Below are 14,272 nucleotides of genomic sequence, written 5' to 3' on the forward strand. Positions count from 1 at the left end.
ACACAATTTATTTTGCAATGAACATGATTTTTTGTCTTGTTGTTATGCTTTTCATTTCTGTCGAATATATATAGAAACCACTTGTTTATTGGCCACTAACTGTTTATGTAAAATGTAAAGGTTAGATTAACAAGATTATTCTCTGCTAAGTTTATTTTATATATGAGGGCAATCCCAAAAGTAAGGTCTCCCAAATCAGTGGTGACGTATAGAAACTGTTCGTACTGCTGTTGGCCACACTGTTGTGATTGGTGCTTCCTCCACTCCCAAACAAGCATGGGATGCTCAATCTTGGCTTGGCAGCCCTATGAAAATGGAGCTCCCATTGAACGCTACCGCCAAGTGCGAAGCACGCGCAGTTATTCTGTTTTTGAACGCAAAAGGACCACTTTAAAATTTGTCGCCAGTTGAGAGACGTGTATGGACAGTTGTGTATGGATGTCAAAAATGTTCGCAAGCGGTGTAGAGAGTTTGCAGCCAGTCGTACTGAAATTCACTTCAAACAAAGGAGCGGGAGACTGTCAATTTCCGACAAGACAGTCCCGAAGGTTGATGACAACGTGTCTGAAGATTGGCAGATCACTCTGGATCAATGTTCCCTCTAATTTTTCATGTGTCTGAGCGAACACACAAAGCGGTCTGAGCGGTCCCTTGGACCACTGTGAGCAACAGCAGACATGTGCACTGTGGTCACGCCAGCATCGAATCCATCCAAGTTACATGGTTTATTAAAATAATCAAATTACAGCACTTATATTTATGTTAGACTACTTTTAATTAAGTGCTTTAGCCCACTTACAATGAAAATTTTTTAAAAAATTTCATGACCTGTGTAGTATGTTAACACAATTGGAAGTAAAAATAACTTGAACTCCAATTTTGAAAACAAAACTTTCTTTTTTTTTTTTTTTTTATAAAGCTCTGACTTGTATTATGAGTCTGTGGTCTGGGAGAGAGTCCTGTAACTCTCTGTCCGCAAAATACAGTATATAATGACCAGTGTTGGGCAATTAATTATATAGTTACTTCTTCAAAAAAGTAACTGAGTTTTGCAAACAATGACGTATTTTGCAGCTGTACCTAAAAATGCAGCCAAGGCATTTTTAAATAAACATTTCAAACTATTTACAGAACAATCAGCTGTTCTGCATCAAATCTGATGCCACACAAATCATTTGTGCCACTCCAAAAAATAATTTCTGTCCACTATGAGATAAAGGAGAACAGCCTGATACCTGCAGGCCTAACAACAGGAGATGTATCACTCCTGTAACACCTGTAACATTCAGCAGTTGCCTCATTGTTCTGACACACACAACAAAACTATTGACTACACTGCACACTAACTACACATGATTTGCGCTAAACGTTGCAAATCTCTCACATCTCAAAACACCGCCATCACTCCTAAAACTTCCCTCTTCCTAAACAACTAAATGCCATGTTACCATATCATTTTTTGATTGGTCGACATGGTACATTTTTCCACCAATAGGAAAAGGTGGGGGGTTTTTTGGTTTTGGTTTTGCTCACAGGCGGAGAGCGCTTTCAAGCATTTTCCTTATAGAATGCCATTTTTACCACTTCTTCCCACAGTAAATATAAACAACGACAGTATTTAGGAAGAAAACCAAACATTGCAGATATTTTTATCATAACTCTGGTTTTACGTGGCCTATCAACACAATATAAAAACTGCTATAAAGTCCACACTTTTTCCGTCAATTGTTCCGTCTGTCCTGCTCACATCTCCAATGGTTGTACACGTTGTCATTAACGTGGCTTCATTCCACATCACCCACGTCGCTTTGCTAGCTAAACACCGGTGTGGGCACATAAGGACGCTGTCATAGCCTGTCAACGACGTTCATTAGCTGCGTATATACGAATGTGAATCGCATTGTTGGCTGGACTATGGGATAAGGCGGCATCGTTGTAATCCCATACGGGAGCAGCCAGTATGGTCTTTTGTACCACATATGCTGACAGAAGACCACAAACGGCAAAGAGTTGATTCTTCCCACAAATTTCTTCACTGCTATGCAAACAAAGGACAACTTCTAGGACTCGATTGTCACGGGTGACGAAACCTGGGCGTTACACTTTACACCTGAGACCAAACAACAATCACACGAGTGGCGCCATCCCTCTTCGCCCAAGCTGCGCAAATTCAAACAATCACATCTGCTGGTAAAGTCATGGCAACTGTGTTTTGGGACAGAAAGGGGATATTGTTGGTCAACTTTCTGCCTGCTGGGGCCACAATAAATGCCGACAAGTACTGTGAAACACTGAAAAAACTCAGAAGGGTAATTCAGAACCGGAGAAGAGGAATGTTAAGCAAGGTCGTATGCATTCTCCACGACAACGCTTGTCCACACGTCACCCGTTAAACTGTCCTTCTCTAAGACAAGTTGGAACTTCATCACCCACCCACCCTATAATCTGGACTTGGCAGCCAGTGACCACCTGTTCCCTAAGTTGAAAAAACATTTGTCCGGAAGTCGATTCTGCTGCGACAAAGAGGTGAAAGATGAGGTTAACTAAGTTAAGGTTGATCTCACTGTATGGACTGTACATTTTCTTTTCAATCAAAGCAATAAGAAAAACATTTTTGAACAATGAACTGTATTTTTGAAAATACTATAAAGTTTGTAACACTGCGCTTTCAATTCAGGCTTCCAACATAGTCATCTGGTTACAATGCATTCCATAACCTTCCTCAAAAATATTCTATGGCCTTACATCTTACATTACATCTCGCTTATGTAAAAAAATATTTTCTTAAATGTAAGGGCCTTAAGGCACTATGGCAACAGGAATGTAATTATTAAAATGTCACAAACAAGAGCCTTAAAATAACATTTTAACCTGCAAGCACATAACCAAGAGACCTAAACTGTGATTAGCCTTGGCTTTCTTCTATCACCAAAACATCACAGTAACTTATGCTACAATCATTCTAGGGAAAACAGTGGCCAGACATCGCAGCACAACCACAATTACTGTGACCATGTCCAATGAACTTGCAAACTGACTGCCTTCTAAATAGCTGCTTCAATGACTGAGACCAGGTTTGTGACCACCTGAGATCAGTTGCCAGCTTCAAAATCACTTTGGTGAATCAAGACGGCAGTAATGCAGTGATCATTTTGCAGTCGATTGAGTTGGCATTACATAAAATGTTTGCGGTAATACACCGTGCGATTGAAAATGATTGCCCAGAAGCAGAGGGTGTGGCACACTCAGTCTCAAGGTGACGAAAAAAAAAAAAGAGGAAAAGAAAACTACAGTACAAGTGTCATGACACTTTCTGTTTCTCAAAAGAGCCGTGGCTTTAAAAGTGAACACTGTATGCTACAGTTTCACTATGTACTGTAATTTTACCAGTGTTCTACAAAAAATAAACAAGGACACATATTCAAAGTGGTAAACATATTGTTCCCATGTCATAACTGGAAAACTGTTCCTGAGCCTTGTTTGAAAGGCTGTTCCCTTCGAGCTCCATAACCAGTTTCTCTAATACCTTGAAGGTATACTTACAGTGGCTTGCAAAAGTATTCGGCCCCCTTGAACTTTCCCACATTTTGTCACATTACAGCCACAAACATGAATCAATTTTATTGGAATTCCATATGAAAGACCAACACAAAGTGGTGCACACGTGAGAAGTGGAACGAAAACCATACAGGATTCCAAACATTTTTCACAAATAAATAACTGAAAAGTGGGGTGTGCGTAATTATTCAGCCCCCTGAGTCAATACTTTGTAGAACCACCTTTTGCTGCAATTACAGCTGCCAGTCTTTTGGGGTATGTCTCTACCAGCTTTGCACATCTACAGACTGAAATCCTTGCCCATTCTTCTTTGCAAAACAGCTCCAGCTCAGTCAGATTAGATGGACAGCGTTTGTGAACAGCAGTTTTCAGATCTTGCCACAGATTCTCGATTGGATTTAGATCTAGACGTTGACTGGGCCATTCTAACACATGGATATGTTTTGTTTTAAACCATCCCATTCTTGCCCTGGCTTTATGTTTAGGGTCGTTGTCCTGCTGGAAGGTGAACCTCGGCCCCAGTCTCAAGTCTTTTGCAGACTCCAAGAGGTTTTCTTCCAAGATCGCCCTGTATTTGGCTCCATCCATCTTCCCATCAACTCTGACCAGCTTCCCTGTCCCTGCTGAAGAGAAGCACCCCCAGAGCATGATGCTGCCACCACCATATTTAACAGTGGGGATGGTGTGTTCAGAGTGATGTGCAGTGTTAGTTTCTGCACACATAGCGTTTTGCATTTTGGCCAAAAAGTTCCATTTTGGTCTCATCTGACCAGAGCACCTTCTTCCACATGTTTGCTGTGTCCCCCACATGGCTTGTGGCAAACTGCAAACGGGACTTCTTATGGTTTCTGTTAACAATGGCTTTCTTCTCTTGCACTCTTCCAATAAAGGCCAACTTGTGCAGTGCCAACGACTAATAGTGTTGTCCTATGGACAGATTCCCCCACCTGAGGCAATTTTATAAACCAATCTAAGTATGGCTTGAACAGTGCTCCGTGGGATGTTCAAGACTTTTTGTAGCCTAAGCCTGCTTTAAATTTCTCAATAACTTTATCCTTGACCGGTCTGCTGTGTTGTTTGGACTTCATGGTGTTGTTGCTCCCAATATTCTCTTAGACAACCTCTGAGGCCGTCACAGAGCAGCTGTATTTGTACTGACATTAGATTAAATACAGGTGCACTCTATTTAGTCATTAGCACTAATCAGGCAATGTCTATGGGCAACTGACTGCACTCAGACCAAAGGGGGCTGAATAATTACGCACACCCCACTTTTCAGTTATTTATTTGTAAAAAATGTTTAGAATCATGTATGATTTTCGTTTCACTTCTCACGTGTACACAACTTTGTATTGGTCTTTCATATGGAATTCCAATAAAATTGATTCATGTTTGTGGCTGTAATGTGACAAAATGTGGGAAAGTTCAAGGGGGCCGAATACTTTTGCAAGCCACTGTAAGCTCCGGTGGGTAGCTTAGGTTCGAAGTGAACATTAGTCCAAACAGCATTGCAGCTGCTAGGGCATAGCTGATTTGATTGTGTTTGTAGAAGGTGTAGCTAATCTCTCATTTGAAAAGGTTTACATACCAAGCCTTGCACCTACTACGTGTTAATCCAGAGAACCAGATTGTCACAAAACAGCCGGAGGCCGAGCACCAAAAATCAAACCCACGTGCAGGAAACCCAAGGCGGAGGCAGAGTAAAGGGTTTAACAAAGGTTTATTAACTAACACCAAAATGACGTTCACGTTAGTACTTGATTTAAGGCTTGATATATGGGGCGTGAGGGTCTTGGCCAGGGGAGAGGGACAAGCAAGGGGACAGGTCCAAGAAAGCAACGGCAGCTGCTGGTGATAGGTAAGTATGTGCAGGTGGGAGATGGAAGCGTTGAGGGAGAGGTGGTGCGGTCCAGGTGGGTTAGGTGGTGTGTGGCAGCTGTCCTGAGTGGTGAAGGTCCCGAGGTGGTGTAAGGGCAGGAGGGCAGGCAGGTGAGGCAAGGAGATGATTCCGAGAGCTGGCGGGTTAACCAGATTTCCAAGATGAGTGGTTCAGTATGATGGAGTTTTCCTGGAGTAACTAGAACACGAGATTGCAAGGTTAGTAGAGCACTTGAGATTCATGAACATGAAGCGTGAGGCCTGGTTACTAACATAGGGTAGTTGACGAACTGGCGAGGAAGCAGTGTCAGCAAGCAGATTAAATCTCCAACCTGATTGCCTCAATCAGCTTCAGGTGAGGGGGGCTGTAGATGGATACCAGGGAGGTCCAGACCTTCAATGGAATTTTACAGCCACACACCCAGACCATGACACAGATATTCCCAAATATAACCAAATCTTTTGGACTGAATCACCTGCCGCAATTTTATACCAATCTAAGTTATGGAAGCACTCCCAATTGGTTTTTAGTCCCAAAAATTAATGAAACATTTTTTTCAACAAAAATAATAATTAAAAAAAAAAAAACCTTCACAGCACTAAGCCTGTGGATATGACCATGTCTCATGTGACTCCTTAAAGAACTGTCTGAAGTTTTAGAAAGCAGCTTTAATGATGTAACTGGGGTTGTTTAATTGCACTAAGATCAAACTAAAATCAGGAGGAAAGAATAAAAAAAAGAAAAGAAAAGAAAAGAAAAGAAAGAGATCTTACCAGTGGCAGCTAAGTCAGTGAAAATGTGGTATTGAATTGCACTGTGGGAAATGTAGTCTTGATTATATTGGCCTCCACATGTTCCTTCAGTTCTGAGCATTGTTTTTCGAATTGCATTTCCTAGATCCTCAAATACACACGTCAGAGAAATGGAAAAAATCATTAAACATTATGTATGAACTGAATTCCTATAATGAAAAGAATACATGGATCTCTATTAGTTTGGATCATTTTCTAGAGAACGTCTAGATGTCTCTCTGTGTTTTCCTATTTCAATCTGATATATATTCATGAAAATATAATGGAAAGGGTCCAATTTCCCCCCATCTTGCAACATTAAAAAAATCCTACCCTCTGAATCCTGGATTTCTGGTTTCCTGAAATTTGTATATAAGTTCATTCATAACTTTTTATGTAATTCGGTTTACAATGACAAACAGACAAACCATTAACATCCAGTCTGTAGCAGAAGCAAAAAAAAAAAAGAAATGCAGTAACATATCTTATCTTATTGTCAACTAGTGAGAATTGCAATATTATAAATAATCCAATTTGCAGTTTTCAGGCTTACCTGAGATATAACTTTTAAAATGAAATAAAACAAAACTAAATAACAGAAACAAACGACAGATTTGGATTGTGTAAGTCATCTGATTGTGCTGTTTCGTATGTTTTCCAAACAGTACATATATGTAAAATGTATACAACACAGGGTTGTTCAACCAAAGGGCAAAAAATGTGCAGCGTTCTCACATAATCATATTATTCTGAAGTGAACATTTGCTGTATCAGTGCATCAGATGGAAAGAAACTGATAGTGAGATTGGCTGCTGATAGCGTTACAGATATTTCTGCTAAATCCCACACTATTTTGAAATCAGTGCAGGTGAGTTGTCAGTTGTGGGTATATGTCAAGGTTGTGACATTGGTCCTCGTGCCTATATATTGAATATTGTGCTTTTGTACCCCTCAGGTCTGAACTGAAGCAAACAACATCACCATGATCTAATGTTTAGTTCTGCTTCGTTTCCTGCTGCCCTCCTATTAATATTTATGGTGCGGGTTGAAGAGTGAATTAAGGACAGGTTCAGGTGATAAAGGTCTGGTGATGCTTGTTTGTTCAAAGTCTCTGAATGCATGTTCTCTGTCCTCCCATGTGCATCTACCCTCTTTGTTCAGCTGATCCCCAGGGTGCATTAGAAGTCGCAGGGTCAGTGTCTCCTCTGTTTGCCTCTGAGCTCACTAACACTGTATTTAATTAGACCTCTAATCAGCCACTAAACACACAATAAAATGAGACAATATGTATCTGTTTACTTCCCTCTCAACTCTCGAACACACATACTCTGCATATTTGCATGTATAGTTCGTAAAAAAAAGAAAAAGAAAAAGTCATTTATCGGGGAGAAAGATCAAGGTCATGACTCCTCTTCACACTCGATTCCCTGAAACCAATTAAACTGTCGGTCGGTGAAGTTCAGTTGGAGGACAAGGACTAGAAAACAATAGCAGATGACAGCTTCTGTCCGCTATCTCTGGCTGGGTTTTCTTGCAGCAGTAATTATATTTGCAGATTTTGTCATTAAGAGAAGTTTTGCAATCAGTGGAAAATGTTCAAAGCATCTTGGTAGGCAAAGTTATCAGAGTTTAGCTGAATGTCATGTGACAGACTATGATCGGAGGTCAGAGCTGTGCGAAAAGTTAAATGAAGAGAAGAGTAAGTGAATGATGGGAATGCTGTAAGATTTAAAATCATAATGACAGATAATAGTTTTGGTATATAGTGATGCTCACGCGCATTTTAGTGTCTAAAAGGAAGAAAGGAAACTTAATAAACTGGTTTGCTCCAGTGGATGGTGGTGACAAGGGCAGCGAGGGTGAATGGATCCCACAATCAGGTTTGACAGGCTGTTAAGTGGGTTTCATCAACTCAGCCTAACTCACACACAGCGTTGGTGCTTACTGAATGAAATATCAGTATGATTATTCAGAAACTGCGCTCTCTTGTAGGATGAAAGTCCGGATAAGTAACAAGAAAACCAAGGTGGATAGAATATATTAAAATATTTCATCTAATGACTGTAACAGGGAAATTAGATTTGTCTTGGAGTTTTATACCTGTGTGTGGCCTCGAGGCAACAGAAGAATCTATGGGTGTAGCTGTGTGAAGAGTGAGGGGCGGAGTGACTGATGATTAATATCATCTAAAATCTCAAATCATACAGTTACATCCTGTGACATAGATATAGATTTCTCTGAGTTTTTTTTGTCATAATGGACTCTTAATGGAGTTGACTAAACTGTTATTAAATATACTTTAGTATGCTTGAAGCTTTATCATGTCATGTATAAATAAAACATAGTTAAAATTTCATGTAATTACTATTACTGTCAATCAGTTATAAATACTTAACAGACGGTGTTATACTTTTTTTTACCAGATTAAAACTTAAGCACAGGAAAAGAATTAAAAACAAACAAAAAATGCATTGCAAATTTCAATGTATTTTAACGACACTGTAAACTATTTATCATTTGGTAGCACTTTATGGCTCCCAGCAAGGGTGTAATTCTGCTAGAATTAAGATGTTATTAATTTAGCTTAAAATACCTATACACTAGCATAAGGGGGTATAATTTCACATTTTTACAACAAAGAAGAAATAATTATACTTTATGCTACTTTAAGTAATGTCAGGTATTTTAGAGGACCGAAGAACCAGACTACACTGTAAAAATGGTAAGTAGTGTGTAACGTAAGATACTTTACAAGGAAGAAGATTTATTTATACTGTGAGTAATTTTAAGTAGTGAGTAACTTCCATGTATTTTAGCACAAAAATAATACTTCTCCAACCTACGCTGTAAATGTGCAGTACATACAGGGCCGTAGGCTTAATTATGAAGTAGCTTAACTTCCAATCTTATTAAATAATTATACCTTCTTTTGGTGTGCATGACGGATTCTTCACTATTCAGTTGTACTCTGATAATATGTATAAAAATCTGATTACTTAAAATTACTTACAATATCATTTTTTTCTTGTTTCTTATAAAATACTTGAAGTTACACACTATTTAAAATCTATTACCGTATAATTATCTCTTTTCCTGCTAAAATACCTCTTATAATTACATTATTATTATTACTTCTACTATTATTGAGTATCTATGGATAAGCATTTGTAAGTAAATATAATTTAATTGTAATTTCAGATAAAATGCATTGAAATTCCATTTAATTCAATAGTAATAAGTAAAATAGAGTAAAACAGACCATAGGCTCTATGCAAACTCAAGTCCTAATGAATTAAACATTCATGTCCATGTTGTTAATTATGGTCCATATTAGAGTCAAAAGAACAGTAAAGCTGGCCAACATTGTGACTGACAAGTCACGCCACATGAGATTGTAGCGTCCCTGGAATTTTTTCTGTAAGAACCACCAATCACATTCACCAGTGGGTGATGTCCTGATGGCTACACCCATCTTATTATGGGATGGATTGCCATGACACACACAACCATGTGAGTAGCAGGACAAACTGTGTTTAACTATTCATCTAGAACCATCATCAGATTAGTTGCACACATTAAACCACACCTCATTAACCTGTTAACATGCTCACATTAGTTTTTCATTCAGAGCAACATTGTGGCCAGTTACTGCAATATAAAGTGGAAGACACTTTTTTTTATATTTCTGGTATTTCCATGTTTAGTTTGCGCTCAAATCTGCCACCACCTCTATATCAACCAACATCACTGTAAATCTTAACCTGCTAACGACTGCACTGCACCTTTCACACTAACCTGCTTTCTCTTGTCAATCCTATACAGCTTCTCAGTTTCCACAGTCCTTCAGCCACACCATTTTCCCGGCTGTAATGCCTGAAACATGTTGACCTGTCGATTAAATATATACAAGTGATACATGTCCAGCCATCTAGAGCTCATGGCACAAAAACAGATCTTTCTGATGCAAATGATGCTGTAACTTGTGATCCGTTTATAAATCAAACTTCTACGACTGCCTTACTCTAGGATTAGTCCCAGAGTGCACAATATTACATTTCATTCCAGGGAAGTGAATTAAAAATAAGAGGCTAGCCACAGTGCAAGGCCGCTTCTCCCTGTATCCAATCTAAACAGGGATGAGCAGGCATGCTCGGTTACTCTTACAGCCTCATGAGACAGTTCCCCATGTGGGGTGACCACACTGCAGCTGGGAAGAAACACACACATACTCTGTTCCATACAAGCAATAACCAGCTTCTCTGCTTCTATGCAAAGAGGCAGGAGAGCAGCACTCTCGTTATTTAACTGGCTTTTGACAGCTGGGGCACAGCAGAGGGACAGAAAGTGTATCAGTGCATGGATGTGCGTGTGAGTGACACAAGGGAAAATAATAGATTGTGTGTGTGTGTGTGTGTGTGTGTGTGTGTGTGTGTGTGTGTGTGTGTGTGTGTGTGTGTGTGTGTGTGTGTGTGTGTGTGTCCAACCTGATTTGCATTTGTGGGTGCTCGGCCATGTGCATATGTATGTGTGGCACAGTGGACCAGAACAGAGCTCTGACAGTAGCAGGACTGCTGCTCGCTGATGCTTGCCTGGAGGAGCTGACAGCAGCTTGGCCTGTCAATCACAGAGCATGCCCAGTAGCCCCCTATTCACATCATCCTTTCTTGTTAACTCTAAATCTGGCTGGGTAGTCTTTATATGTGTGTGTGTGTGTGAGTGAGTGGGGGGGTTTGCATCCTTGTCTCTGATGTGCTTCTGTGTTACAGTCTTCTTTTAGACAGAGATCAATCAAGATAAAGTGATGAAAACCCAGTACAGGATTTGCTAAGAAACATGTCATGCTGTGAAAGTTAATCTGATCTTGTAGTAACATGTCCAAGCATCAGCAGATATAATGCAGTGATGTCAAAGTGAAATTGTTCATCACGGTCAAGAACTATTAGTATCACAATCAAAGGACCTTTCTTGCAAGCCATAGACAAGTCTCCTATTTTTACAAAAAAGTGACAGATTTAGCAGGATGGGGTATATTTTTATCTGTAAAGTCTCCATAACACTCTATGACACAGTCTCTATGACAGAGGGAGAGAACAAGAGAGCTCTTGTGGTCAAAGGTAATTATCTCCACTTGTCACCCACAATGGATGCCTGCTAATGAGAGCTGGACTCATGATTGGTCGCCTGCGGGTGTGTCGAGGCACTCTGGTCTTTTGGTTTTGACAATAGAGCCTCGGTGTGCTGCAGAGACTGAGCAACTGGACAAGTCATTCAACGATGCAAAATGCCAGCCAAAGTGCGACCGCCATCATACGCAAGATCTATTAGGCTCTTAATTATCAGGGGATACAGGGTGGAGAGTGTGCGTGTATTTTGGAATATCACTAAAGTTTTATGAGAGGTGATGCCAAACACTGAATTGTGTCATGGTCTCAATATGATTAATACATGTTCTCTTATGTGCAATATCAAGGTAGCAATGTACAAGAGAGCAACCAAATGCAGGAAGCAGGGACAAACAGAGACAATAAATTAAAATGTTTTTTGGGGGTGACCCAAAAAACATTGTACACAAAGTCCAAAAGAGAGTTCCCAAAAGCAGCACAAGAACTGAGAGGTAGCCAAATGAAGAGCAAAGAGATGATCCCACTACAGACATGGAGACACAGGCAGACCATGTACACACAGGATAGAACGTAGAGGTGGGTGGATCGATCCAAATATTGATAATATCAATACCAAAACTGGTACTGGTACTGGATCAATACAAGCACGATAGGATCGATACTTTGTCATTATCACCTAAGCTCAGTTTGTAACCCACTGAATTGTTTGAGGTTGTTTTAGTATACTTTATTTTGGAAGTGAAAAAATGTACCTTAAACCTGCACTATAATAAACAACTGAACCTGTGACTGCCTGTCTTTTTTATTTATAGGCTATAGCACATTTAAACAACAGAAGCTGACCCAAAGTGCTTTAGAGATGAACACTGCATCTCTGCTGCATTCCAGCTCTCCAAAAGACCCAGTTTCTAAATACATGAAAAGCTGAAAGATGTGATTTGTTTTATCAACTAATTATTGTGCAAAGTAAAAATCACAGTGATTTAGTGGTCATTAAAATGTGTTCATAATTTGCAAATTGATGTTGACTCAGCTCATAAATCATGCTGCTGTCTCCTGTATAAGCTGCCTCTATAGTATAAGTATTGGTATTAAAATCTGCAATACTGACCCTTGTTATTGGATTGATAGCAAAATTTGCAGTAAAGCAAGGCACTTGCAGAAAGACCACAGGTGAAACCAATGAGTGAAATCAAAGGAAGCAAATATACAGGAGGAAAGTAACTCTTCAAAGCAATGCATAGGATAACATAGAAGATAGGGAAGGAAAGAACATCAGAAGCAACTAATTTTAGAGGGTTTTTTTTTTAGCAGTTTTGGGTCTTGTGCCTGTAGCCTTTGGTTCTGGTTGAAGTTACATGATTTTTTTAAGTGTCTGTCCGCTTACATAAACCAAACATAAAATGTTGCTACCTACATTTATTTTAGGTTTTATGTAATGTATTTCCCCATAGTTAATATTAATGCAATAACGAAGCAATAATTTCAACCTCGATGTCTGTTACAGATTTCCATCAAGAGTCTTCAAACTGCGAATATGTTTTGTTTTTTGCTTTTTCCCCTCAACATCACTGTTTGTCTAGTTACTCCGCTGGTTTTAAAACCAGCAAACGATCTACAGCAGGAGGGCTTCACGAGTTGAAGAAGATGGCTGAGTTTCAGATTTATGAAACGTGTGATCTGTGTGCTTTTGTGCCCAGGAAAAATAAAACACTTCTTAAACCACCAATAGCTCAGCACAAATTGCTTTAACCTTTGTAGAGCACCACTGTGACTTCACTCTTCTTTGTATTTATAGCCTTTGGAGTGTTTGCCAAGCAATGCGAAAACATTTTCATCTTTTTCTTCGACATGACGCTTTCATCCTCTCATGCACCATCTTTTTTTTTTTTTTGAAAATCACTTGTCCTTCCTGGACACTTCACTTGAAGCAGTCCAAAAACTTACTGCCATGAGGACGCTACAGCAAGCAGCAAACACTGAGTTTTCTTTCTTTTTGTGTGATCACTTGATGAATTTTGTCGTATAACAAACTGTGCAGCTGAAGTTTGCTGTCTGTTATCGTTGAAGAGTTTAGGTGATGAGGAGATGGTGGAGGATAGACTTCTCTTTTGTAGACAAGAGACTTTTAGCATGTGAAAAACATTCAGTTTGACCGGCAGCCCCAAAATATAATATTCAGTATTTGTGCAAATTGTAACGTACATTCATTAGAATCACGACTCTTGAAAATGCAGTGGGCATGCTAGCTTTTTATTTTTTGTTTCCTTTTGAGTACACTATGTCTACATTATCAGCTACTTGTTAATAAAATAAAGTGGCATTACAAAACCAAGAGAAGATGTGAGAAAATTGGCAAAATGTTTAAAGGTTTATAGAAATGTTTTCCCGTACCTTTAATTTATTTATTTTTAAAAGTTTCACGGGTGCTTTCAAGTGCTTTTAAATTACAAGACCACCTGGCAGGATCAAGAGTGCTCCAGGAGAAAGAGAAAGCACCAGGAGATTTTTGGTGGTGATGATAGTGATGATGAAGGTTCCTGGTTGCCACCTTTAAGCACTTCTCCCCAAGCAGTTCAGTAAAATGGCTTTCTAAGTAGTCCTAGCTAAAGCAGACCAGCTCTCCACTGCTATTTTCACATGCTCCATCAGAGCAGAAATGACTAAGCTCATTTCTGCTCTAATGGAGCAAATCAGAAATCAATCTGCTCCATTACTCTCTAAGCACTAATACTGCCAAGAGTAATGAACTTCTTGGAAACATCACTGTCCAAAGAGGCTTGAATCACATCCTGACGGGACCAGGAGAAGAGTCAGCGCACAGAGACACCGCATTCTTTGCTGTGGTGCTGCACCACTCCCTGCTGTCAATAGGACAGTACAGGGTGACCTCATTCCCAGTACTGAACCCCTTGCCACCA

This window comes from Simochromis diagramma, unplaced genomic scaffold (assembly GCF_900408965.1).
Source record: "Simochromis diagramma unplaced genomic scaffold, fSimDia1.1 OVJJ01000618.1, whole genome shotgun sequence".
NCBI lineage: Eukaryota > Metazoa > Chordata > Actinopteri > Cichliformes > Cichlidae > Simochromis > Simochromis diagramma.